General features: G+C 41.5%; 1 protein-coding gene across 5 annotated transcripts in view; it reads left to right on the plus strand.

Moving 5' to 3' along the window:
* LOC110488933 (glutamate receptor 2) overlaps nucleotides 1-1,169 on the plus strand; it is a 57,910-nt gene extending 56,741 nt beyond the window's left edge. For all 5 annotated transcript variants that reach the window (XM_021561411.2, XM_021561413.2, XM_021561412.2 and 2 more), the window contains one exon: nucleotides 1-1,169. This exon is cut by the window's left edge and continues 883 nt beyond it. The gene's annotated coding sequence lies outside the window, so the exon portion shown is untranslated.
* Nucleotides 1,170-12,477: the final 11,308 nt, after the last annotated feature.

Below are 12,477 nucleotides of genomic sequence, written 5' to 3' on the forward strand. Positions count from 1 at the left end.
ACATTTGAGATCAATAATTTACCTATGCCTTTTACTTGTTCAAGTGGGTGGCACAATTCTGTATTTTTTTGAATGTTATTTGATTGTTTTGAAGTATTTTGCTGTTTGTATTTCTTTCTGTCAAGGACCAGGGTAGCAGTCCAGTCCATGACATCCCACTCTATTGTACTATATGTTTTGCTGTGAGAGGAAAAGAAACATACACACTGGTCAAAATGGTCGTTTAAAAATGCCAAATAGGTTAAAGAGTGCCAAAATGTAGTGCCAGTAGGTATGAATATAGTCCTAATATAATCAGTCACTGTCATCCAAGCGAATGTAGTCAATACATTCTGTACGTTTTGTAACAGTTTTATGGCTAAGACATTTTGTACAGTTCTATGGCTAAGACAGTGATATTTCAACAGCTTTTTTTTCTCTTCAGCTTTCAAGTTAACTCCACAGACTTTGTATTAGCCTAAGTGTAAAATAGCACTAGTTGCATGTCATTGCCTCAATTACATATTATTTCATTTAACTTTACTTTTAAAATGTTGACTATATGCGTTTCCATTTTAATGTTGAAGTTGTGAGACTAAATGTTTGAGACTGGAAATAGGACACTAGACATAATATATATATATATATTTTATATTTTATATGACAAGTATAAATAATACCTTCTAAAATTGTACAACCCTACACTAATTATTATTATTTAATTTTTTTACAATTACATGCAGTACTTATTAATGCGGATCATTTGGCGGTGACAGATTTTCAATATCAGTTATTTTGTAGGATACGTTTCCAAGGAAACGTTACATTTTTGGATACAACACAACCCCCAGAAGCTTTTTTTTAGGTAGGAGCTTTGAAACAGCTTTTACAGACACACACCTCTGATTTAGGCAAACACGGACAGTTTCAGAAAGCCCAATGTTACTTTTGCATTTGAATAACCTGATCTAACACGCGATAACCTCCTCTCACATATGTAAAGGGAGCAATGTACTATTGGTATCACTGTTGATTTTTTTGTGGTGAACAATACAACAGTATGTTATCTAATCAACCTCATCATCACATATCCAGACTATTCTCACTGACATTTTGTATATGGAATGTGTGCTAACTTGTTTATCTTTGGGACTCTTTCTAAATAAAAAGTGGCTAATCTCTTGTTATCATTCTGGGTGTTGTATCTTCACTTTACCACACTGTCTTCTTGGTGTCTTTTAAACGTCTGCTTCTGTCAAGACCATCTAAAACAGTTTATTCAGCAGCATCTCAAATGCTTACATACTAACAAAGTATTCCCTGAAAGAGTTCATTGCAGTTTAAATATTTCAAATGATCAACGACTTCAGTAATAACATGTTTTTTGTCAGTGATGAATACATTCATTTAGGATGCCAGAATGTTAATTGCTAAATTGCTTTTTAACTATATAAGTCAAGCGTGCTGATAACGTCACTATGTTAGCCTTTTTGATGAAATACAGCCTAGTCATCTCTTCCATTGTAGAAATGATAACTCATGGATGAGCCTCAATGGGGTCAGTCGGTCCATTACGAAGTGGAAAACGCCTTAGTGATAAAGAAACTGTGAGAAGAGACAGTCAGCCCTCTGTTTAGTGTTAATGAATTTCACACATCTCCATGAGAACGACAGGCTGCCCGCTGGTCTTCGGAGATAACCCCCCTATCCCTTCTCCCCATCCAGGCCATATGTTCCTCAGCAAATTCTTGAGACATTAATGTTCCATTAAACCTCAGAGTTAATTACATAATATTAAAATCATGTAGCATCTCTCAGCCTCCATTTAAAGGTGATTAATATCATTTGGACTGTGCGCCCAGAGATTGACAACACATCGTGTCGAACGTAATATTTACAGTTCATATTTTGACTAACTGGATATCAGTGAGCTAAAACTCGAGCTAACATCATGCTGCATAAACACATGCCACAGTGTGCTGTTATTACAGTCTCCTTAATGGAACTCAAATGTTATAAATGTTTGTTGCACATGATGATCTTATGATTTTAGGTTGAGGTAATCAAATCAAATCAAATTGTATTTGTCACATGTGCCGAATAAAACAATACAGTGAAATACTTACTTACAAGCCCTTAACCAACAATGCAGTTTTAAGAAAATAAGTGAAAAAAAATTAATAATAATAGATAAGTAAAAAAATACAAAATAAAAGTAACAAATAATTAAACAGGAGCAGTAAAATAACAATAGCGAGGCTAAGGTACAGAGTCAGTGTGCGGGGGCACCGGTTAGTCGAGGTAATTGAGGTAATATGTACATGTAGGTAGAGTTAAAATGACAATGCATAGATAATAAACAGAGAGTAGCAGCAGTGTAAAAGAGGGGTCTGGGTAGCCCTTTGATTAGCTGTTCAGGAGTCTTATGGCTTGGGGGTAGAAGCTGTTAAGAAGCCTTTTGGACCTAGACTTGGCGCTCCGGTACCGCTTGCCGTGCAGTAGCAGAGAGAAATGTAACCCATTTGATCAACACACTGATATAATCATAATAGCTTCTGCATGAAAAAGGCTTGATGGAAATTGAGTATATTTTTACTAAAAAAGTTCAATGTTGGCTAAAAGGCAAATACAATATTGGCTGGCCGAGTGGTTACGGCGATGTACTAGAAATCCATTGGGATCTTCACGCGCAGGTTCGAATCCGGCTGACAACGTATTTACATTTTGTTGACCCCTCCCTAGGTGAAAGTTTGGAGGCAGGTAACCAGGTGGGTAGGAGCATTGGTCCAGTAACCGAAAGGTTGCTGGATCAAATCCCAAGCTGACAAGGTAAAACTATGTAATTCCGCCCCTGAGCAAGGCAGTTAACCCACTGTTCCCCGGGTGCCGATGACGTGGATGTTGATTAAGGCAGACTCCCGCACATCTCTTATTCAGAGGGTTTGGGTTAAATGCGGAAGACACCTTTCAGTTGAATGCATTCAGTTTTACAACTGACTACATATCCCCCTTTCCTTAATATGAGCAGTTTGACATGTCAGACACAACCTAGGAGGTTTCTTAAGAAAAAAATGCTCATATGTTTCAAATCAAATCAAATTTTATTGGTCACATACACATGGTTAGCAGATGTTATTGCTAGTGTAGCGAAATGCTTGTGCTTCTAGTTCCAACAATGCAGCAGTATAATCTAGTAATCTAACAATTCCACAACAACTACCTATTACACACAAATCTAAGTAAAGGGATGGAATAAGAATATGTACATATAAATATATGGATGAGCAATGACCGAGTAGCATAGGTAAGATGCAATAGATGGTATACAATACAGTATGTACATATGAGATGAGTAATGCAAGATATGTAAACATAATTATTGAATTGGCATTAATAAAGTGACTAGTGATCCATTTGTTAGAGTGGCCAATGATTTCAAGTCTGTATGTAGGCAGCAGCCTCTCTGTGTTAGTAATGGCTGTTTAACGGTCTGATGGCCTTGAGATAGAAGCTATTTTTCAGTCTCTTGGTCCCAGTTTTGATGCACCTGTACTGACCTCGCTTTCTGGATGGTAGCGGGGTGAACAGTCAGTAGCTCGTGTGGTTGTTGTCCTTGATGATCTTTTTGGCCTTCAAGGTTTCTATATCATTTTAGTTACAGTAGTCACTGTACTTTATGTTTCCCATTTCATGGCTTGATGTATGTACGATGTCTTTCAGTTGGTATGAAATAAAGGAAGATAAATAGCTGGAGGCAAAACAGCTGTAGTCAAAGGCGACTTCCGCATGGCTTGCTACAGTCATTAATGTTATTTTTTACAAACTCACAAACACAGCTTTTTCCCCTCACATCTCAACACCCTTTCAACTTGGCTTGAAAAACACTGAAGGTTGACTATTTGAAAGTGAAACAACTTTTTCCAGTTTCCCTCAACTCCTTCAGACTAATTATCAACATAATCATTATACCATCTAAGAGGTGCCCCCATCAATCCACTAATCTCCACAACAACCTTTGTGTAATCAAGAGTGTTTATGGTCCATTGGCTAAGCCAATCACAGCATACGGTTGTGCTTTACCAAAATGAATGTTCATCCATGTGAGTGATCAGACGGTGATGAGATATCCCCTTCCGCCAGGTTCCCAGATTGCTAGCTGTCAATGTATGCATTGATAAAATCCTCCCCCGGCAGTGAGTAATGATGACAAGGTACACAGGGCCTGAATCTGCCAGCTCACATAGGAGTCGTCAATATCACAGCCAGCGTTTCATCTTTGCCTTTATTAACCAAGGCCTGACACTGACACCTTGGTCTCATTGAAATGCAGCTATCACAAATGCTCTCCCAATCCTGTGAGATAGCATTTTGAAGAGGTAAAACCTCACTGTATTTCCCCCATGGTATACGATGTGTCCAATCAGTGTAAATGCATGTTAAAGCACTACGGTGCATTTTCATGTTGTTGTTTTTCCCAAGGTATAGTCAGGTACATGATGCTTCAGGCTAACTATGTATAACTCCACTATCACCTAAAGCAATTGGTAACATAAGGTTTCATGGTCTGAAATTAGTTTGCTTGTTTGTTGTCTTTCCATTATCTTGAAGCAATGCCTGAGCTAACTATGAAGCTAGCTACTGTACTGTATATAGCCTGAGCTAACTATGAAGTTACTGTAGCTACTGTACTGTATGTAGCATGAGTTAGCTATGTAGCTAGCTACATAGATAACTACAACTATTTGCAGTAGCTAACTACAGTACATAGCTATCTGAAGCCAGAGATAATTGAATACAATTACTCTATTGTAATTGTATTAATGCTCATTGTGTATGTTGCCCATGCATCGTCAATGCATGGGTGCATTCTGGGTGATTCAGGGACAAGAAAAGCTCGCCTTCAAGGAGTGAGTGGGAATCAAATGGGTGCAAGCTCAAAAACCCAACATTAGCATGAATTTAATCAACAAGAAGTAGAACATTACAAATCTTTTCTGAGATGTGAGATAGCCAACTTGTTCTCTGTAATATTGTATAGCTTTGGAAACCTAACATTACATACTTTACAGGAAAATAGGCAGGTTATTCGACTCATACTCTGACCTTGAGAAGGGATTGTGTTACAATTATCTTAGCAACTGCATGATGCAGCGTGATAACATGAACGCGATTGGTCGACAGTCTGCTGGATGAGGCGTTATACATTCCTCCATTCATGGCCCAATGGTTTTCCTATCTCCTAATTTCTCTAATATCTCTGCTAAAGCTACATCCAGTAGCTACCTACATTCAGTAGTTAGTTACTGTAGTTAACTCGAAGAATATGACAGAAATAATTATTAGAAATGGCCACATGGCTTCAAACACTGAAAAACACAAATATTGTATCACATATTCTGGTGTCATCATCTTGATCCTTTGAGGCCCTCTAATCAATGGTTCTCATTGATAGGCAGCTAGGGCAATACATTTTGACTACATGGTTTGGCACTTGTGTTAGATTAGTGTCCACAGAGGGTAACCCTGTCAAAAGCCAATCCAAACTAAGCTACTGTTGAAATAACAGGTCAATGATCTTTGCAATTAGTCCTTCAAAGATTTTGCTGGACTGGGGGATACATTTGTCATGTCAGTCCAAGAACGGATCATCATTTGTTCAATTACATAACATGGACTTGTATGATTGGGATATTCTAAAACATGTGGACAGCTATGGTTATTTGCCAATCAACTGCTCTCTGGACATTCATACCCGGATCTCACAGCTAGCTAGCTGCTATCCGTGTGACAGTCGGCTTTCGTCGATTCCGGAGCAAACATCGATTGTTCCGGTGCTAGCCAGCTCCGTCAATCACGCCTGAGTTCCATCATTCACTCCTGGGCTGCAGTCACCTATCCGGACCCGTTTCACTGCCTACGCGGAGCCCCACCGGGCCTTCACAACCGGACTGCCGACGTTATCTACCTGAAGGAGATCCGGCTGGCTCCTCTGTCGCGACGTTACCGGAACGCCCATCTGTGGCCCGCTAACCGTTAGCTGTCTTTCCGGCTGCTATCTGAATAGACAATCGGACAATTTATTTATTTGAATTATTATGTTTTCTTCTCGGGCCTCTATAACTATATCTATTGTTCTTATTTTTGTTGTTGTTGTGTGATTTGGATTAATCCCCTCTACCACACGGAACCCCACTAATCTACTGACCGAACGCAAGAGGTGGCTAACAACAGACTCCATCCTATGCTAGCTTGCTACCGGTTGGCTTGGCTAGCTGTCTAAATCGCCGTGACCCTAAACCAACCTCTCCACTCACTGGACCCTTTTGATCACTCGACTAAGCATGCCTCCCCTTAATGTCAATATGTCTTGTCCATTGCTGTTCTGGTTAGTGTTTATTGGCTTATTTCACTGTAGAGCCTCTAGTCCTGCTCACTATACCTTATCCAACCTATTAGTTCCACCACCCACACATGCAATGACATCTCCTGGTTTCAATGATGTTTCTAGAGACAATATATTTCTCTTCATCACTCAATACCTAGGTTTACCTCCACTGTATTCACATCCTACCTTACCTTTGTCTGTACATTATACCTTGATGCTATTTTATCGCCCCCAGAAACCTCCTTTTACTCTCTGTTCCAGACGTTCTAGACGACCAATTCTTATTGCTTTTAGTCGCACCCTTATTCTACTCCTCCTATGTTCCTCTGGCGATGTAGAGGTGAATCCAGGCCCTGCAGTGCCTAGCTCCACTCCTATTCCCCAGGCGCTCTCTTTTGACGACTTCTGTAACCGTAATAGCCTTGGTTTCATGCATGTTAACATTAGAAGCCTCCTCCCTAAGTTTGTTCTATTCACTGCTTTAGCACACTCTGCCAACCCGGATGTTCTAGCTGTGTCTGAATCCTGGCTTAGGAAGACCACCAAAAATTCAGACATTTTAATTCCAAACTACAACATTTTCAGACAAGATAGAACTGCCAAAGGGGGCGGTGTTGCAATCTACTGCAAAGATAGCCTGCAGAGTTCTGTCCTACTATCCAGGTCTGTACCCAAACAATTTGAACTTCTACTTTTAAAAATCCACCTTTCTAAAAACAAGTCTCTCACCGTTGCCGCCTGCTATAGACCACCCTCTGCCCCCAGCTGTGCTCTGGACACCATATGTGAACTGATTGCCCCCCATCTATCTTCAGAGCTCGTGCTGCTAGGCGACCTAAACTGGAACATGCTTAACACCCCAGCCATCCTACAATCTAAACTTGATGCCCTCAATCTCACACAAATTATCAATGAACCTACCAGGTACCTCCCCAAAGCCTTAAACACGGGCACCCTCATAGATATCATCCTAACCAACTTCCCCTCTAAATACACCTCTGCTGTCTTCAACCAAGATCTCAGCGATCACTGCCTCATTGCCTGCATCCGTAATGGGTCAGCGGTCAAACGACCTCCTCTCATCACTGTAAAACGCTCCCTGAAACACTTCAGCGAGCAGGCCTTTCTAATCGACCTGGCCGGGGTATCCTGGAAGGATATTGACCTCATCCCGTCAGTAGAGGATGCCTGGATATTTTTTTAAAATGCCTTCCTAACCATCTTAAATAAACATGCCCCATTCAAGAAATTTAGAACCAGGAACAGATATAGCCCTTGGTTCTCCCCAGACCTGACTGCCCTTAATCAACACAAAAACGTCCTATGGCGTTCTGCATTAGCATCGAACAGCCCCCGTGATATGCAGCTGTTCAGGGAAGCTAGAAACCATTATACACAGGCAGTTAGAAAAGCCAAGGCTAGCTTTTTCAAGCAGAAATTTGCTTCTTGCAACACTAACTCAAAAAAGTTCTGGGACACTGTAAAGTCCATGGAGAATAAGAACACCTCCTCCCAGCTGCCCACTGCACTGAAGATAGGAAACACTGTCACCACTGATAAATCCACCATAATTGAAAATTTCAATAAGCATTTTTCTACTGCTGGCCATGCTTTCCACCTGGCTACTCCTACCCCTGTCAACAGCACTGCACCCCCAACAGCAACTCGCCCAAGCCTTCCCCATTTCTCCTTCTCCCAAATCCATTCAGCTGATGTTCTGAAAGAGCTGCAAAATCTGGACCCCTACAAATCAGCCGGGCTAGACAATCTGGACCCTTTCTTTCTAAAATGATCTGCCGAAATTGTTGCCACCCCTATTACTAGCCTGTTCAACCTCTCTTTCGTGTCGTCTGAGATTCCCAAAGATTGGAAAGCAGCTGCGGTCATCCCCCTCTTCAAAGGGGGGGACACTCTTGACCCAAACTGCTACAGACCTATATCTATCCTACCATGCCTTTCTAAGGTCTTCGAAAGCCAAGTCAACAAACAGATTACCGACCATTTTGAATCTCACCATACCTTCTCTGCTATGCAATCTGGTTTCAGAGCTGGTCATGGGTGCACCTCAGCCACGCTCAAGGTCCTAAACGATATCTTAACCGCCATCGATAAGAAACATTACTGTGCAGCCGTATTCATTGATCTGGCCAAGGCTTTCGACTCTGTCAATCACCACATCCTCATCGGCAGACTCAACAGCCTTGGTTTCTCAAATGATTGCCTCGCCTGGTTCACCAACTACTTCTCTGATAGAGTTCAGTGTGTCAAATCTGAGGGTCTGTTGTCCGGACCTCTGGCAGTCTCTATGGGGGTGCCACAGGGTTCAATTCTTGGACCGACTCTCTTCTCTGTATACATCAATGAGGTCGCTCTTGCTGCTGGTGAGTCTCTGATCCACCTCTACGCAGACGACACCATTCTGTATACTTCCGGCCCTTCTTTGGACACTGTGTTAACAACCCTCCAGGCAAGCTTCAATGCCATACAACTCTCCTTCCGTGGCCTCCAACTGCTCTTAAATACAAGTAAAACTAAATGCATGCTCTTCAACCGATCACTACCTGCACCTACCCGCCTGTCCAACATCACTACTCTGGACGACTCTGACTTAGAATACGTGGACAACTACAAATACTTAGGTGTCTGGTTAGACTGTAAACTCTCCTTCCAGACCCATATCAAACATCTACAATCCAAAGTTAAATCTAGAATTGGCTTCCTATTTCGCAACAAAGCATCCTTCACTCATGCTGCCAAACATACCCTTGTAAAACTGACCATCCTACCAATCCTCGACTTTGGCGATGTAATTTACAAAATAGCCTCCAATACCCTACTCAACAAACTGGATGCAGTCTATCACAGTGCAATCCGTTTTGTCACCAAAGCCCCATATACTACCCACCATTGCGACCTGTACGCTCTCGTTGGCTGGCCCTCGCTTCATACTCGTCGCCAAACCCACTGGCTCCATGTCATCTACAAGACCCTGCTAGGTAAAGTCCCCCCTTATCTCAGCTCGCTGGTCACCATAGCATCTCCCACCTGTAGCACACGCTCCAGCAGGTATATCTCTCTAGTCACCCCCAAAACCAATTCTTTCTTTGGCCGTCTCTCTTTCCAGTTCTCTGCTGCCAATGACTGGAACGAACTACAAAAATCTCTGAAACTGGAAACACTTATCTCCCTCACTAGCTTTAAGCACCAACTGTCAGAGCAGCTCACAGATTACTGCACCTGTACATAGCCCACATATAATTTAGCCCTATCAACTACCTCTTTCCCAGCTGTATTTAATTTATTTATTTATTTTGCTCCTTTGCACCCCATTATTTTTATTTCTACTTTGCACATTCTTCCATTGCAAAACTACCATTCCAGTGTTTTACTTGCTATATTGTATTTACCTTGCCACCAAGGCCTTTTTTTGCCTTTACCTCCCTTCTCACCTCATTTGCTCACATTGTATATAGACTTGTTTATACTTGTTTATACTTTATTATTGACTGTATGTTTGTTTTACTCCATGTGTAACTCTGTGTTGTTGTATCTGTCGAACTGCTTTGCTTTATCTTGGCCAGGTCGCAATTGTAAATGAGAACTTGTTCTCAACTTGCCTACCTGGTTAAATAAAGGTAAAATAAAAAAAATAAAAAAAAGTAATACTATATGTTGTAGTACAATGTCTAATTAATCCATTATTGTTTGAATGCCATGCTTTGTATTCTAACAGAACAGTAAATCTCAAGAATGTATGCATGCAAGCTGATAAAATCTAATCAAACCAAATGTTATTTGTCACATGAGCTTACTTACAAGACCTTAACCAACAATGCAGTAAGTAAAGTAAGTAAGAAAATATTAGCTACTTTTTTTAAAAGAACACTATAAAATAACAATAACTTGGCTATATACAGGGGGTACCGTTATTCGAGGTAATTGAGGTAATATGTAGATGTAGGTAGGGGGGTATAGATAATAAACAGAGAGTAGCAGCAGCATAAAAAGGGGGTCAGTAGAAATAGTCCAGGTAGCCATTTGATTAACTGTTCAGCAGTCTTATGGCTTGGAGGTAGACGCTGTTAAGGGGCCTTTTGGACCTAGCCTTGGCGCTTCGGTACCACTTGCCGTGCGGTAGCAGATAGAACAGTCTATGACTAGGTTGGCTGGAGTCTTTGACAATTTTATGGAATACCTTTGACACCGCCTGGTATAGAGGTCCTGGATGGCAGGAAGCTTGGCCCTAGTGATGTACTGTGCCATACGCACTACCCTCTGCAGCGCCTTGCGGTCGGATGCCGAGCAGTTGCTATACCAAGTGGAGATACAACCAGTCAGGATGCTCTAGATGGTGTAGCTGTAGAACGTTTTGAGAATTTGAGGGCCCATGCCAAATTTTTTCTTTCTCCTAAGGGTGGATAGCCATTGTCGTACCCTCATGGTGTGTTTGGACCATTATTATTTGTTAGTGATGTGGACACCAAGGATCTTGAAGATTTTGATCCGCTACACTAACTACTTAGCCAAGAGAGTACACCAGCCTTCTGTAGCATGTACTCATACTGGTCAATCAATCAGTCAATTAGCTTATGTCATCCAAAATATGTAAGCTAATTAGCATTACAACATGATGATACATTTTCCCAACACCGCTGTATTCACAGACGACTCACTGGACAGACATTTGGTATTTTACATAAACCTTTACACTTTCGATAAGTAGGATATGTTACGTTTGGTATGGTTATGAAAGACAGAAGGTTACTTAAGACAGTAGGTTACTAAAGACAGAAGGTTACTTACAGTGGTTCCTCCTTTAAAAGTTGCAAGCTTACACCACCACAAGAGGGAGTTAGAGCACTCATCATGCAGTTGGGTTCCAAGGTTTTTATATGACCAATCATATCGAGTGGTTCCTATGACGAATTTGACGCAAGCCACCCATTCCTGGTGACTTTCTTCACTAAAGATGGCTGACAAAACATTATGGGGGAAGCAAATGTAAGTAATTATAACTTCGTAACGAGTCAAGCAAAAAAATATATATAAAAAATATTTTTTTGTCATCTAGTTAATTTATGGCCTCCCGGGTGGCGCAGTGGTTAAGGGCGTTGTACTGCAGCGCCAGCTGTGCCATCAGAGTCCCTGGGTTCGCGCCCAGGCTCTGTCGTAACCGGCCGCGACCAGGAGGTCCGTGGTGCGACGCACAATTGGCCTAGCATCGTCCGGGTTAGGGAGGGATTGGTCTGTAGGGATGTCCTTGTCTCATCGCGCACCAGCGACTCCTGTGGCGGGCCGGGCGCAGTGCGCGCTAGCCAAGGTTGCCAGGTGCACGGTGTAGCCTCCGACACATTGGTGCGGCTGGCTTCCGGGTTGGATGTGCGCTGTGTTAAGAAGCAGTACGGCTGGTTGGGTTGTGTATCGGAGGACGCATGACATTCAACCTTCGTCTCTCCCGAGCCCGTACGGGAGTTGTAGCAATGAGACAAGTTAGTAGCTACTACAACAATTGGATACCACGAAATTGGGGAGAAAAAGGGGTAAAATACAAAATAAATAAAGTTAATTTATGAAAATCGCTATTTGGCAAGTTAGCTGACTAGCTAACATTACTCAACTAGCTAGCTGGTGTTATAACATGAGTATGACATTGTAATTTGTGTTGTTTAATGTTTTAGGGGCTCCTGATAGAACCCACAAACCAGGTTGTTGTCTTGAAACAGTGAATGTAAAGAATCTAGCTAGCTAAAGCATTTACTGCAATTGAATGTACAATTGCGTAAGCTTGTCTTGCCATGCAATGCAGCTGAAGTAACATTGCTAGCTAACTATTTACTTGCTTATTGTGTAGTGGAGGAGAAAAATAACTGTATGCCTATGGAGTATGTAGCTGATCTGTGTATGTACCTTAAAACGTTAGGTTCTGAACTAATATTCATACCAATCTAGGAACCTCAGCTATCATAGTTGTTCTATCAACTTTAAACCTGAATGACATTATTGAAGTCTAAGAATTGAGTAGAATATAATAACTTTATTGTGTCAAGGATGCAAGTCCAATATACATGTACTGTAGTTATTACCACGCATGAGATCCCCACATTGTAGCCTGT

The sequence above is a fragment of the Oncorhynchus mykiss genome, chromosome 14, assembly GCF_013265735.2.
Source record: "Oncorhynchus mykiss isolate Arlee chromosome 14, USDA_OmykA_1.1, whole genome shotgun sequence".
In the NCBI taxonomy this organism is placed as follows: Eukaryota; Metazoa; Chordata; class Actinopteri; order Salmoniformes; family Salmonidae; genus Oncorhynchus; species Oncorhynchus mykiss.